We start from the raw sequence: 22967 nt of genomic DNA on the forward strand, positions 1-22967 counted from the left end.
GGCCACGCTTGCCGTTCACAGTGAAGATCATATGCATGGTTAATCAGGTGTGAGTATCACTGAAAACACAGGCAACATCATCTCAAGAGCTGGCCCTGGGGCCCGTGTTCTGGTCAATTAGAGAATTAGAGGTGTCAGGCAGGGTCATTTTGTTATACTGATTTATTCACAAGCCCTTGTGGAGCCACGAGAGCTGGACAATAGGGCCAGTGGCGGTGGCTTTCTTGAATTTTCTATCTCCTTGCACATTTGTCCTGCAGGAAGGAAGTTGTGTCAGCTTAACTCTTGGTCTGGAAGGCTATTCTCTGAGGCGCAGCTGACTGCGGCGCTCTTCAGTGAGAGCCTCTCGGCTTTTAGAATAACCTTGCTGCTCTCGCCACTTTCACTAAATCATTTGGTGTAGAAGCTTAAACAAACAATTTAATGTCAAAGTATCAAGACATGACATGCATGCAGGGGTATTTTTAGGTGCCACCAGCTGGAAGTCTTTCACACTGACCTGCACACATTACATTTATACATGAGCCAACTGACTGAATATGCTCACGCATTTGGAAATGCTGCCAACATGCACACTGCTGTTTAAAATATTAAATCTGAATGTACCAAACTGTATGAAGAATTATGTTTTCCTGTACTTCAAATATTGCAGTTTGCTCTTTTTCATCTTTTTTTATTGACATCCTTAAATTTGTATAATTCCCTCAACATAGTCTTGACACGGTTCAAAATATATAGGGTTGTTGTTTTTTTAAACAATCCATGCAGGGCTCTGCAACCAAATTTTTCAGTGGTGCGACTAAAAAAAATATTTGGTCGCACAACTGTTCGGGTAACAAAAAAAAAAAAAAAATCTCTGCAACTCTCCGTGTGGTCAACAACAGACACACATTATGCCCCTATCGTGGACTAAACCAATCAGAGATAGTCAGGGGCGGGACCTCTCTGATTGGCCGTGGTCCAGTTCAAAGTGCAGGTGGAAGAGAGGTGAGTAGCTTGAATAAAGCGATATCAATTCATTAACGGATTCCACACAAAGACGTAAACACAGAGCGGACCCGACGCATCAGAATCAGCTTTGTCTTTCTCGGCTTTCTCACCCGACGGCCCGTAGACGGACACGCTGTCGGAGCTCAGCGATTCTGATGCGTCGGGTCCGTTCTGTGTTTACGTCTTTTTTGCGCTGATTCTGAACTGCAGGTTTTGTCTCTCTCCAACAAAAATTCGCTGAGCCAGCAGCAAAAGAAGCAGCAAACTACGCTTCACATTTGATCAATGTCGTCATGAATTCCCTCTGACTTTTGCTGTTTTGCTTCCACCTCGATAAAAATCACACTTCCTGCACAGCTCTCTCTCTGTGTGTACTTCAAGAACAGTTTCCTGTCTCAAATCTCTTTTTTCTGCATTATTCATTCGCTTATTACCCACCAGTCTACTGTTGTTTACAGCGCTGTCTTTTTCTTTTTTCACTTAAATGACCTCGGACAAGAAAGCCTAATTTCTGCTGTTCAATACTGAAGAAATTTAAACTTCTTAAAATTATGCAAAATTGCAGAACATTGTAGAATATTTTTAAGGTTATCTGCAATAAAAAGCCAGACCAGGAAAACCTCCTTCATGTTTTTCTGTGTTTTATTCTCAGTTACTTTCACACAAAGGCATCTGCTGTGATGTTCACAATTCTGATGAAGTCTCACATGTATCAGTACTGATAAATGATCAGAATTATAATATTTCTGACTGTCTGAGGCTAAATTGAATCAAATCAGGACTTTGAGAACCGGAATCAAATGGATTATAGAAATCAGTGATGATACCCAGCCCTAGTGAGCAGCCTAGGCCTGAGAGAAGTGGATGTAGCTGTAATAAGAAAAGATGAAAAGAACGATTGATAACTTTTTTGTTAAGTTAAGGCCTGATCCTTCTGAAATTCATAGCCAGTGCTCTGACACGGTGCCATCAATCTTTGAATGCTGAAAAAGCACAGTGTATCCAGGAAACACATTATATGCTGCAATAAATGCACTGCCCAAGTGTCCCCTCTCCCCACTGCCGTCAGAGGAGGCCAAGATGATGATTAAGTTTAACATTTTCTACAATATTGACAAAGCACTTTAAGCACAAGTTTGTTAGTTAATAATTTAGAAATGAATATTGTCTGTATGGACTCTCCCCCCCCCTCTTTGTTTTTGTACAACATGATTCCAGGGGTAATTTAGAGCAGCGGTCTCCAACCTTTTTTGCGCCACGGACCGGTTTATGCCCAACAATATTTTTCACAGACCGGCCTTTAATGTGTCGCGGATAAATACAACAAAATAAAACTAGTACCGGTACCGAAAAAAAGAAGATTTATTCATAACACACGTGAAAAGACCCAGGAAAACCGAGTTAACGATAAAAACGATGACAAAATAACGCTGAAAACCGATAAAAACCCTGAAAACCATACATTTCACACCTGAGCCTCAACTCTCGCGGCCCGGTACCAAACGACTCACGGACCGGTACCGGTCCGAGGCCCGGGGGTTGGGGACCGCTGATTTAGAGCCTGTGTCACATACTTTGTCCAGCAAGTCAGCGCCATCTCTAGTGTTTACAATACTCTGAGCCCTGTTTGCAGAACATGTAACCAAGTAGCAGGAGATCAACCATTTACCTGGGTCTGGGTCATGGGAAAAGAATCGCTACAGAACCCCAGACCTCCTTCCCTCCTGGGCACCTCCTCCAGCTCATCCATGAGGACTCTTAGGTTTTCCCAAGCCAGCCAAAAGTTGTGATCTTGCCGGCATGTCTTGGGCCTGCCCTGGGATCTCCCCACAGTTGTGAATGCTTAAAACACCTCAGCTAGATGGTGTCCAGGAGGCCAATTGCACTTTATGTAACCCAGACACCCTTTGGAAACTTTTACCTGCATATATCTACAATTTCTTGGTCACTACTCACCGATCGTGGCCACAGATGAGGATGGGGACATAGGCTGATTGTAGGCACAGACACTGCACAAATATGTTTCGGTCTCCAGTGCATTGCTAAAAGATCTTTCCTTAATCTACACATCTCTATGGCATTAACCCAAAATTATTCAGTCTGCACAATCTCCACTGATGGGAATACTGGTGTCCATGTAAACATACGAACTGGCAGACAAGCAAATATTGTAAAAAGCTGAAGAAAGTTGAAGAAACTTAAATATACTACCCCAAAAACATCAAAATTCTTCACTGGACTGGAGCACCTCAGTGGCCAGAAACAGACTTGACTACAGTCTTTGAACTTCTTTCAAAAGTTCTTACTTTTAACTTTAAAAAGATAAGGTGCGCAGGAGTTTTAGCATCTCCACAGACTATTTCTGATGCATTCCCTGAAGGAAGGCAGCCTTGTCTCTCTATAATTCATGGACCCAACTTAAAAAGTGACACACAGGAATGCACAACCACTGTGCAGATGTGTTGATGGCGGAACTCTTGCAGACTTGCATTCATACACTTTATGTAGCTGAACATGCATAAATTATCTCGAACACTGAGCTGGATAAACTGACCTCTATGCTTCCTTATGCATCTTGAATTTAAGCACTACAATACATATATAATGCTCATGTAATTTGTCATTTTTTGATCTGTAAAGTTGTGCAGATTCTTTGTGCATTATTACAGAGTAATTTCTATGTCCCCAATATGAATGAGCTTTTTTCAGCAATTCGAAATGAGACTACATTGTGGTAGAAAGACACAAAGATGACATTTAGATCCTGAAAACTATTGAAATGAGTACTTCAAGACATTATCTACTTCAAAATAAAGCTGTTCGGGTTCAATAACAGACAAAGCCGTTTTGACAAGGTGGAGACTTTTTACTGAATTAATAATTAAAGCTATCCATCAGTGTCAGTAACAATAAAATAACCCAGAGAATCCTATTTTATCCAGAGACAGAGATTCACAACGTTGTCAGTCTGCCCAGAGACAAAGCGTCACATTGAATTTTCTATTGTCACAAACTGTTCTCTTCATGAGATATATGACACCAGCTAATGGGGCTCCCCCTATCAGCCTGCTCCGGCTCAAACTTTTGATGACTATATTCATCAGCACATATTATCGGCTGAATTTAAATTGGACACTGATATGCTCTTCAGTCACTTTTCATCAGCCCTGACATGCTGTCTTTGACATCGCCAAGCAGTGCCTGTCGATGCGCGTCCGCCGGTGAGGTGCAGCTCTGTAGCGCCGAGCCACCGACTTCACAGTGACGCGCCGTTCTCTGCAAATCTGGATCGCACTCTTTAATGAGTTAACACACTTTGCACGCAGTGTGAGCTGCATTTAATGTCACAGGCCTCCTACGCACACACTGAACTAAACACATGTTCAGCTGCTTGATTTCTACTGTGTTTAGAGCACGGACAAAAGCAGATTTCACACTGACAGGCCTGCATGTAGTGGTATATTTAAGATGTTTACTCTTGGGCTTTACGAGAGTAGCTTTGCCTGATTCTCTTTCCTCTTGAGCCAAAACTGGCTGAAGTTGGATGTTTAAAGCTTTACTTGTACATATACTGACTTCATTATTTAAAACTTTGGCTCTTTTTTAAATATATGCGTTCACTATTGTGTTTATATAAGACAGAAAACTAAAAGACTAAGGTATAAACTATGAGCTTTTTAGAAAGTATTTTTTAGCAATTTATGCAAATATTTTTCCACAGAGTAACCACTCTGCAGCTTCTGGCGCTCAAATTTTAATTTCTAAACTTGGCAGTTGATCAGGTTTACGCTCAGTCAGATCTCAGTGAAGCGTGAGTTTGGTTCAAAAGAGGATTGTTTGGACACAGACTCCTCTGTCCATGATGCCACAGCCGGCCTCATGCTGAGGCAGCGGTCTTTCATCTCTAGAGAACTTCACCTAAAAAGCTCATTTACAATGTTCTTCTCACTAGTTAGTTTTGGGGGGACTAGTTTTAACAGCTAAGCAGTTCATGTGTGTATTCATGGTGCAGATGTAAGTCCAGTTTCAGTCACATTACCTCGATTAGCTAGATTATTAATGGGGGGGTTTTCAATGGCAGATCATTTCAAATGCAACTTTTCAAACACAGTAACAAAGAAAATCAAACACACTAACAAAGTTGATCACACGCTACAGTGTAGTAACAGTTGACATTACTATGGTAAAGTTTATAGTAATGGACGTGTGCACAGCAGTTGTGGCATTCATGGCCAACGTTAAGTTGGGTCAAGGGTAGCAAAGATAACCTTAAATACTGATGGCATTGATTAGACTCCTCACAGGAACTCACATGTGACTTTTTTTTTTTTTGCATTTTTTCCCCCCCACTGTACTGCGACATCCACCTGCCAAATTCCACTTTAAACGCTGACTATATGCACATTTATTACTGGATCACCTATATGTTACACCTATTAGCTGCTTGGCATGCCACGAAGCTCCCAGTGCAGTTTTAATCTGATGTTAATGTCTATCCGCCTTAGTACTTTGTAACTTTACCACACTATGAAGGGTTAAAATGTTTGCTGTAATGTTTTGCAATTATCGTAATGAAGGCCACAAGCTGAAAGAAGTGCTGTTTCAGCTTGTGACAATGCATCTCATTTGGAAACTTAGCCGTAAGAGCATACAGTAAAACTGTCTGTAGACCTGAGGAGAAATGCACTGCTGGGGGGTAATTGTCTGATGCTTCCAGCAAAAGGATTCGCCACTTTCACACCAGACTTCCTCATCTGACTTGCCATTTATATAAAAATATTCATTATAGCAGCTTTAAGTGCCCAGGGAGATATCGTATTAATTCTAATTTTGCACTGAAACTAGTCTAAAACACCAAAACATTTCACTGTAAATAATGCAAAACAGCATGTCATCCTATTTCAGAAATCTGAACCGACTAATGTTTTGCTTCTCCTGCTTGAAGCTTAATATTTAATAAATAATGAAAAGTTCTGGCTGCCCCTCTTCTGTTTAGTGAATATTTCCCTGTTTTCTCTGCAACTACCAGAACTTTCTTCAGAAAAAAACACAAACCCCAATTATAACAATTAGGCTCAATATGTTGGTGCATTGCCACATAAAAACCTTTCTTTTTGCCACAAGAATGACATTTATATAATCCTAAACACCCACATCTGTCACCCTTCTCCTTAAACTCTCAAGAGAGCTGGTTGGTGTGATTTTTGAGAGGAGGCTGACATGTTTTGATTGGACGAACCTCTCGTGGAGAGTGAAAAATAAGCTCTCCCTTGCGGCCACCCCTCTGGCAGTCAGTGTTTACTGCCTTGTTTATTTCTCTTGGCTGCTGATCTCCCATCAGTGAGCCCACAAGGTGCACAAGGCTGGGACCAAATCCATCCAATGGGAAGCTCAGGCTCCGACTGCCTGATATGGTGTACTCTTCTTCTCTTATATCATGTTTCGCCAAGTGTGACCCACAGGTGCTATATAGGCACACGTGTAAGTGTGAATAAAACATGAAAGTACAGTGTCTGTTTACCATTTTAAATAAACTGTTGCTTTAAGTACGAACAGGAGGAAACAAAGATTTTTCATGTTATACATTTTCCAGTTCTTTCAGAGTAGGTGGGTCAGTCTTCATTTAGTTGAAGACATACATGACCGCCTTGGGGCGATAAGCCATGGCAAATTTCCTGTTCAGGAGGGATATAAAATCATGGCAGATTAAAAATTTAAAGCAAGGGAAAAACTATCCTTTGAGGCACAATGTTATTCCTCAGATGCCAATAGGGTAGAGCTCTACTAATTCATATTCACAACCCTGTGGATAGTTAAGACTTCCTTCACTGCTGCACACTACAAACTCTTCCACTGAAGACTGCTATTTGAGAAACTAAACATACCCTAACTGCTTCCATATAAATTCAGAGAATAAATAGCAGTTGATGATAATCAAAAGTCCTTACTGTAATTGTAATTTTTTGTTAGTTTGCTGTTCTAGAGCATACAAAGCTTAAATAAACTGTAATAAAGAGCTACATCTCAGACTCAACAGGCTTCAGTTAGCATGTTAAATGTTAAAGTTGACAATGAAATTAGAAAGCAATTGGCTTGCTGGAAAGCGTTGCCAGGAAAAGGCCTCTTCTCTCTAAAAAAGCTCGGTTTAGGTTTCCAAGGTTGCATTTGAATCAACTACATGACGTGCATTCAACAGCAAAAGCTTGGCCCAAACTTTGTCATGTAATGGGATCAAGCATCAAGGTGTAGCATTGGTCCAGCCAAAGTTCAGACCCACGTGAAACACAGTGGCAGAATCTTAAGAGAGCTGTGGATAAATGGATGCTTGCAAACTTAAATTAGCTGAAGCAATGCTGTAACAAATTCCTCCATAATAATGAGACACTATTACTGTTGCTGAAGGTGGTTTCACAATAACCTGGAAGTGGTCTGCACAAGAAGTCAGTGCTGAAGAAGACAGTCGTCAAATTTTGCTGTCGAAGGTGTGAATTGCAGAACTTTTTACCCATCCTCTCCCTTACATCGTTAGAGAATTACTGCTGTAAAATGGGAAAAATGTGTCAATGGACTCCAACTTCCACAGCCACAAATTTTTGTATATTTAATGTAAACATTCCCCATATGCTCCTATTTGTAAGAGCCTTTTACGTAACTATACTACATATTTAAAATGTGACATGCTTATATGTGACTTCCTTTGTATATATTTCAAAAGTTTTTGTGAAAACATATTCAGGTCACAAAGAAATATCAGCATAGCTTAAATATTTCATCTTGGTAGGTATTAAAAACCCGTGTTTTCTTGGTGTAGCTCATCTTTCACACTGATTCCTGTGTATCTTCTGGTTTCTGACTACCTCGCTGACCACCTGCAGCTCCCTGTCTTCTCTCTTCGGTCCTCCCCTTGTCTCCCTTCTCTTCCTTCCCTCCCATAGGAGTGTGCTCACTGTGCACTGCCATCCATCAGGCTTGTCATCGGTCGCTCCGGGGCGGTTGGCGAAGACTGCGTGGGACTTGGCTCATTTCCCTCCTCTGATTATCCCGGGCTGCTCGAGCCTTCACCACCCCTTTTTCCACCTACTCCTATTCTCACTTCTGTTTTCCCAGATTCATCCCCCCACTCAGTCAGTGCAATTATTGCACTCCCCTCTTTCTCCCTGATCTTGTCACCTCTCCATTTCCCTTTCTGCAGCCCAGTATAGACCAGCACGTGTGCTGTATGTGTGGAAAAAATCGATGCTCTGAGAATCTCTGTGCAGCCCCCAACCAGGCTGCGAGAATGCTGCAGTTTTACTAGTGACAGGATGTTCATTAAATGAGCTTTGTCTGGTAGTGAGGGATTCCCTGACTGTTTAGCAGCTATTTCATCATAGAAACTGTTAAAGTCTCTCCTGGTGGATTCTGACAGTGAAATAAGTGTGGAGGCAAGGTCCTGCTGTGAGTGCCAGTGAAAAATGCACACCCTTGCTTTACTGGTGAGAAGGTGGCAATGTCTTTAACGGAGCGTGCATCTGACAGAGCTCCTGCACTGAAGAAGAGAAGTTTTATATTAAAGAGAAAGTAAATACAATTTTGAAACTCAAAAAGTGTTAAGGTTTAAAGCAAATTAGAGGAATGAAATTTCCAAAATTCACATGTAGAAAATTAATGTATACTTAATATTTAAAAATTTTAAGAAAATTTAAATTTAATCCCAAAAAATAATTTAAATAATTACCTGAAGAAAAATTGTGACATCTAGTACTAGCTTATTTTTATTGTTTGCCCATAAATACCAAAGACGGTATAGAGAAGAGGAGTGCAACCACTGTACAGTAACTCTCTTGTTTGGGCGTTCTCATATTTAAGTTTTAAGTATTATGACTGCATTCATGTTTGCTTGTGGAGATAGAAGCTAGTAGTTTCAGTGTAACACACAAACATACCTGCTAATTAGTGGAAAGTATCCTGAAGCGCAAACCTGCAGGTTTGGTCTGTGCAACATAGAAAACTTTGTTTATGAGATAATTTAATTAAAAATAAAAATACAAAAGTAAGGGCATGGTGGAAAATTTCAGTCCAGTGACTCAAATTAAATAAGCATTCTTTAATTGTCAGCGCACCTGTCAATCAAAGCAGCCACTCTCTTAACTTTAAGACTTAAACATAATTCAAACAGGTGAATTATAAAAACAAAAATTAACACTAACACAGAAAGTACTGGGAGGGTTTACAGACCGACGCTTTACGTTTTTTCCTGGCTGTAAACATGCAGAATTCACTGCTTAGTTTAGCCTATTTTATATAGGAGTTCATGAGGATTGATTCAGATACAGCCTCAAGTGGCCATTAGAGGAACTGCAGCTTTTGATAGTTTTGCATTATTTTTTCAGCTTGGTGAATACTAGTTTCCCAAAGACACAAACACTGTGCAGATGTGTTGATTGTTGCTTTATTTAATCTTATTGTCAAATTATTTGAAAGTTAATGTAAATAAAATTGGTGGGGTTATCTTCATAGGAAGAGATTTACATTTATGTTCTGAAAAGTATGAAAACTTATCTATTGATCCAAAATTTCAATATCTTAATGCAAGCTACTGCTACTTAAAATATTAACCTATCCACCCGTCTCCCCTAAAATAGAAGTATTGCTTTTTCTCATTAGTTCACAGGAGTACATTATAATATTCTTTAAAGCAACCAATAACTGCAGAGAGCAGATAAATGTAACGGCTTATTAGTCTGATCCCTAAAGGAGGACTGCTCAAATAAAATGATTCTGAATGCTTAATATGCAGCTAAATGCATTTAATTTCTTACTATTCCCAGCAGACAACATGCACAACCTATGAAATAATGAATCCTATTATTGTTTATGTGCAAAGCCCAAAGTGGTGAATCTGCAGACTCATAGCACTGTATGGTATTTGATCAATTTAATTTCTTCCTCTTTCATAATTAACCCTTCATTTATACTTCTGATGTCACCATAACACAGGATGGCTAATGCTATTCATTGCAGCTCTGCCGTCCTCTTTTCAGACCCACCCTAGCTCGTCCTACAGCTTCTCCGTCAGACCCACGTTTGGGGAGATTTAGTTTAGAGTTTCCATCAGCCACATGCTAGTTCTGCTCTACCACCAGACAGCAGGAGTTTCTGTCCTATTTCCGTCTTCATATCGGCCGCACATGATGAAAATGTTTCATGTTGCTGAAGGTAAAGACTTCAGTAAGTATTGCTATGGACATGCAGCTGATCTACTATTTCTGCACTGTTTATAGTTTTTAAATTTTTAAATGAAACATGTTTCAGCGCTCTGCACCGCAAAGAGGGATTGTAAGAGAGAACCAAACCAAGTGAGTTTCTTTTTTTTTTTTGCCTGCATTGCAAGTGCTTCATATTGCCTTGACAGCCCCACCTCCCTGGAGGCTCCTCCAAAACACCGCCGAACACAACAGCTAAGGAAGTTCATTTGGCACGGCTGCTTCCAGGCATGAGCTGGCCTACTTTAAAGCCCAGGCTGCATAACCAAAAGGCTGAACTAGCCTGGTCTTCCTTCACGTTTCATCCCAGTAGCCACCATATCTTGAGCCCGCAGACAAGGATGGGAGGATCCACGGGGGGCGGGGGGACCGCCTCATTTAAAGAATGTCCTTGCCATCCATTTACAGTCAGCTGAAGTCACAGTCCCATCTGTGGCTGAATCACAAGCCCGTAAAACGCACACGGGCACAGCAGGCCACAGTGGTCATTTGGGGGCACTTGGCTGTAACTCGTCTATGGCCCAAATAAGCACTGAGGAGAAACGCGCATCAGTGCATTAAATTCCCGTCTGCAAGCACATTTTCACTTGTGAAGCAGACATAAAGTTAACCTCATAATGATGCAGCAATAATGACAGGAAAGGGCAAACGCCTCGAGCTGTATTTGTAATTCAACTAATTTCACTAATGATATCTCAGACGCAAAAACACAAGTTAACCACATCTAGCCACTAAACAGATGATGAAAATATAGAGAAACACACACATAAACACACAGTTGTGCATGGTTTCTATATTTTCTTCAGCGAGAATGTTTGGTAGATGATTCGATAGTGTGTGTGTGTGTGTGTGTGTGTGTGTGTGTGTGTGTGTGTGTGTGTGTGTGTGTGTGTGTGTGTCTGCAGAACCTTTCAGGCCTTTTGAATCCAAGTCCAACAATTTTTGTAACTTGCTGAAACCAACAATGAGGCATTCCTGCCTATTTCAAGCAGCTGCTGTAATATGCTTCTTTGAAAACATGTTTGCTGTTGCAAAAAAAAAGAAGTTGTTTTTAAAAGTCTTCTCCCTTTTTATTATTTTTGAGTAAAAGCACAGGTTCAAACATTCCCCAGACTTGTTGAGGAGGGACACCAGAGGCGATGCTTTCTGTTTGAAAAATGGATTTATATTCAAAACCTGACCTACACAAACGTTTGCTATAAAATCAAAAAGATTACAAACGCAGCTTCCTTCTTGATGTCTGCGGCTGCTGCTTCTTTCACATCAAAGGCAGCCGGCTGAGGTGGTTCGAGCATCTAATTATACTGCTGCCTTCTGCGTGGACCTCCAACAGAAGTTTTCTAGGAGGGCACACTGGTGCAGACCCAAACACGTACAACATTCATCCACAACCTTAAAACAACCTGCCCAATATTGAGGAGGACAAAGGGTAACTTGTACTATAGAAGAGTAAAGCGTACTGCAGATCCTTCAGCTCCTGTGGGTTGAAAGGTGGGGCCTCCAAAGTTCAGGCTTGTTCTGTCACATATTTGAATGAAGGAAGCATAAGCTTTGATTATACTGAACAGCTAAACCCGATATTCCCGTTATACCTTTTCAAATCCGGTAGTTGGTGCATTATAACGTAAATGATATAATTTATTCTTATTACTGAGCAGAATTATTGTAAATTAACAGACCAGTGTTCACAAGGACGTAACATAAGGAAGTAAGTTCATTTCAAAGTGTATTGGAGGAAGCAGTGATGATGCTGTAGAGCAGCGGTCCCCAACCCCTGGGCCTCGGACCGGTACCGGTCCATGACTCGTTTGGTACCGGGCCGCGAGAGTTGAGGCTCAGGTGTGAAATGTATAGCTTTCAGGGTTTTTATCGGTTTTCAGCGTTATTTTGTCATCGTTTTTATCGTTAACTCGGTTTTCCTGGGTCTTTTCACGTGTGTTATGAATAAATCTTCTTTTTTTCGGTACCGGTACTAGTTTTATTTTGTTGTATTTATCCGCGACACATTAAAGGCCGGTCCGTGAAAATATTGTCGGGCATAAACCGGTCCGTGGCGCAAAAAAGGTTGGAGACCGCTGCTGTAGAGCTAAGCCTGCACTACTAAAGGAAAAAAAGAAGAATTACCCACAGAAGAAAACAAAACAATACCAACCAAGAAGGAAGGAAAAGCACATATTTCCAAAGTGTTTCCAGTGGAGTGATTTTTTTTTTCCCCTTTCCCTGACATGCCAGTTGTAGATCAACTAAAACAGAGAAGTTTTGACTTCAAAGCTAAGACCAAAGGAAAAAGAAGCAAGTAGAGGACATGGAGAAGCCCAGGATGAAAAACTTACTGATTACTTAAAAGCATCCAGCATCAGTATTTGGGCTACTGTTGCAATTTGCAATTTTTCCTGTTATTAGTTTTAGGGTTGTGGCCGATTGGTGTAAATCCCCTCAGGAAGGTGTAAGTCTGAGATAGTCTACTCTGTTTTGGCGACATAATGTCTAGGAATGGATAAACGACAACTCCTATGAGCACACAGACAAATACGAGGTGTATGAAAGAATCACCGCACAAAGCCGAGGTGTCTTTTATGAACATCTGTCAAGCGTTGTCTCACCCAAGACACGGCACGACGTTGGAAATGCAGAGAAATAAATAAATAAAAGCAGGAGCATAGCAACTGCACCAAGCTTGTTCATCTGCAGCTACAACATGTGGGTTTGATGAGGGTGACTGAGTGGGCGTATGACAAGCAAAGTCAGAGCTACTCACTCAGCACTGTTATTGTTTCCAAAACCTCCTATGTAAACCATGGCACACTCAGAAAACGCTTTTATTTATTTATTGTTAAGGGTACAGTTGGCATGTGGAGAAAACGATTTGCTTCATGAAATTCTATCTCTGCAGCGTCGTTGTTAAAGTAAACTGTCTGTGAAACAGGTTTGCTCGGTGCGTGAAAAAAGGCACGAGTGATGAAGAAAACAAATACGGTGGAAGTGGTTTTGCATTTGGTAGAACACGAACAAGAGGGGATGACTGCAGTCTCACTGGACGGTGTTACATGTTTCTTCATTATTACAAACACACAGTGTAGATTAGGCTGTGTCAGTCACACACAGTAGCACTGTTTGTGGTTCCCAAACTTTTTCATTTGACATGTCCCCACAGCCCTGTCAGATGGACTTGAGAATCCAGTCATTAATAACTCACATCTTTAAATGTCAATCTTAACTAAATCTAAAATTTTAAAGGGTTATGCCACATATAAATGGTTCAACATAAGGCCTGGGGACCAGAAGCGGCCCGGCAAAGACTCCTATCTGGCCCACTGGTCAACTTTGGAAAAGAGGGCATCAATTTTGGACCATTAACTGTATTTTCGTATTGATGAAATTACACTTTTTTTTTCATATATTTACTGGGATTTAATGTGTAGTTCATTTTAAACTCACCACTGACAGAAAAGAACTGTTTCACTGATTTAAAATGAGATCCCTGCCATATATACCATCTTTTTGGGTATAAAAAGATGGTCGTAACCACTATAACATCACCCACTAGTTCAAGTGTTGCATTGAGTGTTCACACTGTATACAGTGAGGAGTGAATATGAGAACCCATGGTCCCTGGGTCTTGTAGTTTTTGTAGTGTATATATATATATATATATTTTTTTTGTAGTATAGCTGTCTGTGACCATGTTTGTCTGATTACCCCATTTAGTTGTTTGAAGTTCATGTGTTTTAGTCTTGGTCTCAGTATTAATTACTTCCCGTCTTATTTTGATAGTCACTTGTCTCTTGTGCTCTGTGTTTAGTTTTGCTTCCTTTGTCTTGGATTGGTGAATTTCTAGTGTCCTATCTCCCTAATTATCTGGTGTGTGTCTTCTCCTTTGTTGTGACCTCCCTCCGAGCTGTGAGCCCTGTGTGTTCTGTAATTCATCCTTGAGTCCTAGGTTCCAAGCTCCTGCCTTGCCTTGTTTTTGTTTTATGTTTTCAGGAAGTCTTCGGCATTAAAGCTGCCATTTTTTGTTCAATTCCCGCCTTTCAACTTCTGCATTTGGGTCCAACGCTTCCTGCCATACAGCTGTTTACCGACAATTAGCCAAAGAGCATTTCCTGTATAATCCTGCTTTTGGACTTTTAGAAAGGTCATAATTTACAAACTAGGCTTAATGTTCTAGTCAGTATGACCTGAAACCAGAGGCTGAGCCTATAAAATCAAAGTATTTATGCCACCATGCCTTGTTTCTGGTCACTGCTCTGGTTGTGTCACCACAGCCCTGTCACAGTTTACACTGCCGCTGACGGTGCACCTGACTGGCTGCAATCTCCTCCTCGCCGATCAGTGTCTCCACTCAGGAAAAACCTCAGCATTGTTGCTACAAAGAGTAGAAGATGTTCCAGCATCGCCCTCTTGTATAATCTGGGAATCTCTGAGTTCCTGTACCAGTAAAACGGTATTAAAGATCAATACAGTCATAAACAGTTTTTTTCAGTACAATAAGCTGAAGTCTTCTTTTCAACCATGGGGTGTTTTTTTAATTTCTCTTTATCATCATCATCATCATCATCATCATCATCATCATCATCATTATTATTATTATTATTATTATTATTAGTAGTAGTAGTAGTAGTAGTTAGTAGTAGTAGTAGTAGTAGTATTTGAAGGTTTAAGGCACTTCAGCATGAACTTTATATGTCTGTGGCTTACCAGTAATGCTAATTCTTTTAACTGCCAGACATTCAGAATTTTAGTTATTTAAACTGTTTATGCATCCTGCTAACAAACAGTCAACTTCCTTTTAATTCATCAATATTGCTAACAATTTCCACCAATTTTGCTATTTACATTTTCAATTAGATAGTAGCAATGACTTTAGCTAGCTAATTAAATCGTTCGTTTTTCATTTTTTAGACCAATATTTATCTCACTTATAATTTGTAATTTGAATTACTGTGAGAAAAGATGCAAATAGATACTCGCTTGTGGCATTTTCATTAAACATCTAATAAAAACTCCACTCAATCAGTCACAAATCAGTTATTGTGAGTTAGAGAAAAAAACAGTCACCAAAGGGGTAAATGTCATCGGCTGACTGGCCAGTTTGCACCACTAGGCTGCACTGAGCGGGGATCCAGAGGTTTGCTAGAGGCTAAGAATCAGGAAACCCCTTTTTTCAGACTGTTTTGAGACATATTTGCAGAGATTAACATTAAGATAACAACCATCTAAAATATTGGAAAGTCCGGTTAACCTTGATCGCATCATTGCCCCTTCACATTTATGTCTATATTCATAATCCATTATTTTTTAGCAAAATTGTAATTTTTCTGCTCAAACCTGTTCAGGTTTACTCAGTTCTGTTCTCTCTGCATATTTCCTGACTACTGAAGAAGGCCCTCTTGTACCTCCTATTCGTGAAAATAACGTATCCACACCACACTTATCATCTTGTAAAAAGAACCCCAAAACAAACGTACCAATTTACTTCTTCTTAGTAGTTTCAAAAACCTAGAAAACTACTTACTAGATGTTTTTAGGTATTTATAAAGTTAATCTATATATGCCTGTAAAAACTTGTAGTACAGAAGTTTATTGAATTGTTTTTGATGCTCACTGGTATTGGCCATGAGATGTCCATGGGATTCACTCATACTTTGTAAACATGTGAACAAATCCACACAATTGTCACAGGACTCATAATAAGTTCCTCTCTTTAATTCCTGCACGAAGCTGCACTGTTTTTACTGTTTCCTTACTGAGAGTGTTTTCAGCAACAGCTGCTCAGCCGAAACTTAAATCCTAATCTGTATCTTAGCTTTCCAGCACCAAACAGCAAAGTCAGTGACCAGCTGGTGAACATGGTGAAGCGTTCAGTTTCTAAAGAGCCACATGCTTCCCGCAGTCCGTGGAAATCAAAACAAAAGATTAAAGGAGCACGTAGACTTACATCAGGCAACTGTTTGCTCACCTCTTCCCCATCTCAACTTTACAAGGTGCAAATTTGTCATGTGCACGTTTCCGGAAATACTAAATAATGTGGAATGAGACTAATGTTGTCTTTAAGTGTGGAGACTGCTGGTTATAAAGTCGGATCAGGCCATAAACACTTATCGATTTTCCTTTTTGAAGCCTATATGATTGTATCAGCATCAACTACCCTGAAAACTCTTAACTTGGCTCCAATGTGTCTCGAACGACTTTAGATCCTTACAGTTTGGCTTTGAGATGATGAAAGAGGTATTTCACAGCATCAATGCATTAAATCTTAACATAATGTTTAAAAAGATCACAAAACCAGCTTAGTCAGGGTCAGTACACTGCTGATATGGTGTACATGAATTTTTTTTTTTAAATAATTTGTCCGCATGTTCCTCTTTCTGTCTTTTTTTCCAATTATAAGTGGCAGGTTTGCACACTCCCTAAACCGACACTTGACTCATACATGCTGAAGATCTTCACACGCGATAACAAATTAGCTCACTCGACAGAGAGGTTATTACGCTTTTTGAGCCCTGCTGTCAGTCTGTGCATTAGATAGAGGATTTCCACACCGATGGGCCTAATTATATTTGGGGTTGGGAGGGGGGTTGGGAGGGGGGCTGGGAGGGGGGGTGTTTAAAGCAGGGCTCTGAAAATGATCTAAAACACAACTAAGAGAAAAATAAACTTTCCTTCCTCCAGAGAGAGTTTATGTAAGACCAGTTACGAGGGTTATTTGTAAAAAACTGTACTATTCACCCCCAGCAGTCTCATGCATCATCCCCCTCCCCAGTCCCCCAGCCTTGTGCATTGTTTGTGTATAAATACGTTTCCATTGACATGAAGTGTTTTTCTTTTAAGTAAAACGACTTATTGCTCGAAAAGCATCTTAAATAAGTTAAGAAAGTTTCCCCCAGGACTGTAGGAAAAAACCTAGCACCTTATTCGTCAAAACTTGGCATCTAGATTACCCACAATCAAATTCCAGCTCCATCTGAGATGCAGTTACAATACGCTGGCAGCGAGTAATGTTGTCCCTGTATAATTGGTGTTGTTCCCATTTAAAGAAGAGAAGAAAAGTGCCGCTGTTGAATCAGTACACTAATACCAAGAGTTTAAGTTTTTAAAATTGATATCGGGAGCAAAGAAAATCAAAGCTGGACTGGTGCTTCCTTACAAATAAAGGCAAACCCTGCATTTAAATCTCATGTATCTGTTACATAACTGAGCTGAACCACGGGGAGAGCATAAATCCAATACACCAAAAAGTTATCTGCATATTAAGTTATACAACTTTCTGCAACTCGCAGATGTGTTTAGTGATATTCAGCAATTCCCTTTGCAGCTATCTGGCTCTTAAGCAGCTCAGTAAACAACTATTTCCCACAGCCACAACACACACAATGATGGACTAACATCTGGTCAAGGGTCACAATGGTTTCAAAGGTCATTCCATCCTCTAATTCAGTGGTTCCCAAACCTTTTTTTGCTCAGTCCCCCTTTGTTTTACAAGAAAATCTTCACGCCCCCTTCTCCCCCCCTGGCATAAACACATCCTCCAATCACACACACCCATATATTGTTTTCAAACTCCATTGCAATTAATTTCACATCTCAAACCTTTTGTAAAGAATTAAACAAATAAAAGTAAACACAGCTTTTTCTATGCGTTTGGGCCTTTCGTCCACACGTAAACAGCATGTTTAAAAATGAGATTTTGAAAAACTCCTGCCAGGGTGGAGATTTTCAAAATGTCAGTTTTTGCGTTTACGTGTGGATGAGGAATATGGAGATTTACTCACGCAACATCAAAGGGCTGCGCCTTTTTGGAGTCACACTGTGCTCCACGTTATTATTTACATGAGATGAATTTCTACAATGGCGGACAGAGACAAAATACTGTTGCTGTTAATCTTACTATCTGCAGTTATTGCACACTTACATATACACATGCAGTTACTGTCCCTGCATTTAGACAGGCAGACGTGTCAGAGTGAACTTCGGACGTGGCTTCTACATTCAAAACAAATTCTACCTACCTTGGCACCACTGTTGTGCAGGTAAAGCCAAAGGCAAGATATGCTTCATCATATTTTCTTGTCTTTGGTTTGGAAACATATTTACATCTTCATCTTTTTTTAATTCATACCGTGCTGCCCACTTTGGGAACCACTTCTCTAATTTAACTTTTTGTTCAAATCAAAATCAAGCATTTGGCCTTTTTTCTGATAAATTACTTAAATGAATATTTAATTACTTTTCTAATTAACTAATCAGTTGCTTCAGGGCATGCCGTTGGTGTGCAGACATAGTGAAGCTGGGCAAAACACACACACACCTACCTACACAGTTGCAAATAAAAACAAATCTCGCGCATCACTTACGCTTCTCTACCATCTCAAGACTGTCTTGAGCAAAAGTTAAATGCCAAGATTAATCCAACACAACATGTCACACGTTCACACCAGCACAAACGTCTCCTTTCTGTTTTCAAAACAAGTGTTTATTCAGCTGAATCCTTCCAAGGGAAAGCCTCTGATTTATTTATTTACTTATTTTTTTATTTTTCGTCTGTCATCTCGTTTGCAGAGGATGCAAGCGATTGAGTTTGAGTGTGACGGAAGTGCCTTTTCAATTAATCCTGCTCTACAGATGTCTCCACAGACGGGAAGGAAAGAAAAAACACAGCAGAACATTTGACGCGATGCTCGAATCTTCGCATTTGGGTTTTCATAAGAAAGGTGATCAAAGCTGATTTCCAGAGCAACTGTCTGACAGTCTTTTGTCGTTTTCTCCCCGGAGGAACACTTGTTCATTTCCCCAGATGGACTCATTGAATGCACATCAGTCTGTTTGTGTGTCGGTGTGTACGAGTCAGTTATTAATGGTGTCAGCGCCAAAGAAGTCTGACAGAGCAGTATCTGGATGGCATACAGGCTCATGGATAGTTGCACACGCACAATAATGGCAACAAAGAGCAGCCGACACTTGGGGCAGTCTGGCTGCGATGGCAAAATTTGGCCCTCTTGTACCTTTGAGGTCCCTCAGACCTGTTGTCACGATAAAGATCCTTTATGCACAATTAAAACTAGGACAAATATAAAATGTTTTTACATCGATAAGTGATGTGAAAGGGCATGGGGGACACTGGCTGGCCATCATTTTCTCGGTCTATCACACAGTAATCTCGCCTCTGTATCTAATTTACTCTGTCAGATCTCATTATCTTTCTCTTGTGTCACCTATCTGACAGCTCGCTTTAAATAAACACGAAAATTATTCAGGACAGGTTTGCTCGCTGTCTCGTTTTAGCTTCTTTTTGTTCTGCAGGAAATGGGAAGGAGGCAAACTCCATTTTATTATATAAATTGTTTATTATTATTTAAAAATCTATTGATTTTTTTTTGGATTTTAATTCTTTTATTAAATATTTAAAAATTTGTTTTTATAATGATAAATATTAGTGTATAATTATGACATAGTTTCTATTTTGTTTTATTTGATTTGTCCATGTATGAGAATACTAATCTTTCCTTTTAACTCCAAATGTTTAAATACTTTGAAAATGTGAAAATATTTGTGATCTGATTGGTTTAAATACTTTTAAAATAATTTATTATGACAAAATCTCAGGTTTTTTATTGATTTTTTGTTCATTTTCTATGTGTTTTATAATTATTTGGTTTTAAATTTTGATGTTTTTAATGTTTTTTGCATAAATATCTATGTTGTTAATATTTATAATGTTATCAATGTATGTCTTATTGTACTATATCAGTATCAGAGTATGTAGTGAAGTGCTGGGTAGTAAATTAAGAAAGACCTCATAATTTTAGAAAATTATGGTTTTAATCTATCAATAAATAATCACATATCTATATAAGAAATTTGTGTAAGCATTTACAATATGTGTAAGCAAATGCTTGCACATGCCCAAGCCTGACATCATTTCCAAGGTGTTCCCTGTGTGGGCTTAAAAAAACACAGAAATACAATTCAGGTGGCCACCAGGGAAAATTTCTGTCATCTCCTACATAGTATTACTACTCTAACCTCCAGCATGAGGTCCCTAAACTTGCAAAAATACCACCGCAGTGTTGTACTAAAACATGGATGAGCCCAATCCTTCCTGAGGACAGTTTATAACTGGGCACTCTATCAGCTTCACTCTCTTTATCCCCACGAGGACAGAGGGATTTATGCAGTGGAGAGGACACTCGGAATGATAGCAGCATAAGAACAGCCAGGGTGAAAAACCCCTGTAAGCATGCCGACCACGGGCAGCAGCAAGGGTGCGGAGGGAGTCGGTGGGGTGTGGATAGTCTGGGAAATGAAGCCGTGATTGATGTTTCCTGACCAATTTCACAGCCCTCGACTTCCAGCAGAGAGGAGGAGAGAAAAACAGAAAGGAAAAGGACAACTGTCAACAGTAAAAAGAAACTCCAAAAGGAAGCTGAGCTAGAATCACATTAAGGTGTGAAAGCTGCCAATAACTTACTGGAATTTAGCTGGAATTGCTAAAACTGTGGGGGCTAACTACTTCATGAATAATTTAGACTGTCAGCTTGTCCTTAGAGAAATATGTGATCTAAACATTTGGTTAGCCCTTTTTTTTGCTTCATTTTTTTTCATTATCTATATTTACATGCTTTGTAAATATAGCCCTACTATAAGTTAGACCTCAGTCAGACCCACAGAAGCTGTGAGAACAGTCCTGGCAATCACTGGTGGGCAGGAAATAATGTATACTCCTGACCCGTTGGAGAGTAGTTGCTGGAAGAAGAAGAAGATAGTAGTCTGTGCCTTCCCTACAAACTATGGGTAAAAGAAAAGCAATCACTAGGAGGTAACCTCTTTACAACAAATTTAACCTAGCAACTGCCTCCAACTACTCACCAACTGATTGGAGGGGAATACCTAGTGGTTGCTAGGGGTTGCTTATTGGTCTATAGGCCTATATGACTGAGGCTTTAACTCCCCACTGGTCCTAAGAACCATATTTTCCGTTCTCTTGGATACAAGCAACAACCTTCGAGTCAGCCAAAGTATTTTAATAAGCTATCATTTCAGTTTACTGTTTTTAGTCATGGCAACAGCTTTAAAATTTTTAAAATTTAAAGATAAAGAAATAGCCAGATGTTATGACTTAACCCTGCTTTACCCTTTCAGGTATCTATTAAGTTATGTCCACTAATTAAAGTGGGCTATACATACATGCATACGAACGAGGTCAACTGTGAATCAATGCTTCACAGCTGGTGTGCTGTTTTGCCTTTCCTGGATGATAATTAAAGATTAGCCTTATAGAGCATGGATAGTGCTTCATGAATAATCTACAACAACCAACAAACTACCAACTCCAGGACTGCAGCAGACACATGGTTTTATCTAATAATGCATTTTCAAATGCATGAGAGAGGTCACTCATTAAGATGTCTCCAGAGTTCCCTTAATCTTTGCATATTCAAAAGATCATCTTCATTTGTAGCAGCGGGAGCAGCATAAAGTAAAGGAGATGAATAAAAAGCCTAGGTAACACCACTGCACACTAGCTGCTCAAAAGCAAACAGGGAAATTAATAACTTGCCAGTGAACTAGTGGAGCAAACCAGGCACATTGTCCTCGGGGACTGATAGACTTAAAAGGATGCAAACAATCACAACGATGGCTCAAAATTAATGAAAATGCATTTCTGTGTCCCCAGAAGTGTAAACAGGCAGCTCTGTGCTAATTCACCACATCAGCTTTATAAGCTGAGTGATGTGCTGCCTCCACCCAAATGATCAATAAAATCAACTTATGTGGCTTTACATCGGCATTTGCTGGAAACAGAGGCACGCAACTAACACTTAATGTGTTGTTAATATGATGTCTGCAGCGGTAGTAGACAACAAAGGCCATCGCATTTCCACAACACTGCTGCATGGTTTGGAAAATGATTAGCTACAACACCGCAGATATGCGTCAGTGCCCAAAAACAAACACGAAACAGACAAAGCGGGGAACAGAAGAGCTGAGAGAAGCAGATATGAATTAGTGCAAAGGGACTCAACATGCAATTATCAGATTAATCTGCTGGTTGAGTCACTGAAAATGACCTCACAACAGCTTTAACATTTATTAAAGTCCTCTGGTGAGGAAAACAGCAGCTATCTCACAGCAGATATGTCTCAAACTGTGTGTCTCGGTGGTGAAAAGATTATCTTTGGGTTTTAGACTGCTGCCAGTCAGACAATGAACGCACTATGAATGCCTCAGCTTCGTCCCTAAGACTGAAGAACACTGTCCCTCACACTTTCTAGTGCGTTTTAATGCATACTCACATTGACTCAGCCTGACTCACACATTTAAGCCAATCTTTCACAGAGCCAAATGCAGGTCAGAAAGAGAGACGCTAGCAGCCCCCTGATGATGCATTTATGGGTGAGAACGGGCCAAAAACAAACTGTATTTTGATGACAGTACCAGGCTGCCTCTGGGACATTATGATGGATCATGGGTACTGATGAGATTGAGTATCTGTTTTCAGAGTGTGGGAAAAATCTGCTGCCGTGAAAGCCTGAGGATTATCTGCTCTGAATGTGTGGAAGCAGGAATGGTATCATGCAGCCACCTTGTGTAGGTGTGCATTAGCATAGGTGAATGAGTTCTTGGATGAATAAACTTGGCAGTGCAGGATATGCATGAATACCTATCCATGCACTTAAGGATGGCCGTGCTTGGCGTTTATAGCTGTCTGATGTATTAGGAGAGTTTCTTCCG

At 40.0% G+C, this 22967-nt stretch overlaps 1 protein-coding gene across 2 annotated transcripts in view; it reads right to left on the reverse strand.

Moving 5' to 3' along the window:
- The window catches only part of LOC146555524 (ankyrin repeat- and BTB/POZ domain-containing protein 3-A), a 283020-nt gene that overhangs the window by 243553 nt on the left and 16500 nt on the right, over positions 1-22967 (reverse strand). The window lies entirely within an intron of this gene.

The sequence above is a fragment of the Mchenga conophoros genome, linkage group LG17 (assembly GCF_057382185.1).
Source record: "Mchenga conophoros isolate Kocher_MC1m ecotype Shallow Benthic linkage group LG17, M_conophoros_male_GT1.1, whole genome shotgun sequence".
NCBI lineage: Eukaryota > Metazoa > Chordata > Actinopteri > Cichliformes > Cichlidae > Mchenga > Mchenga conophoros.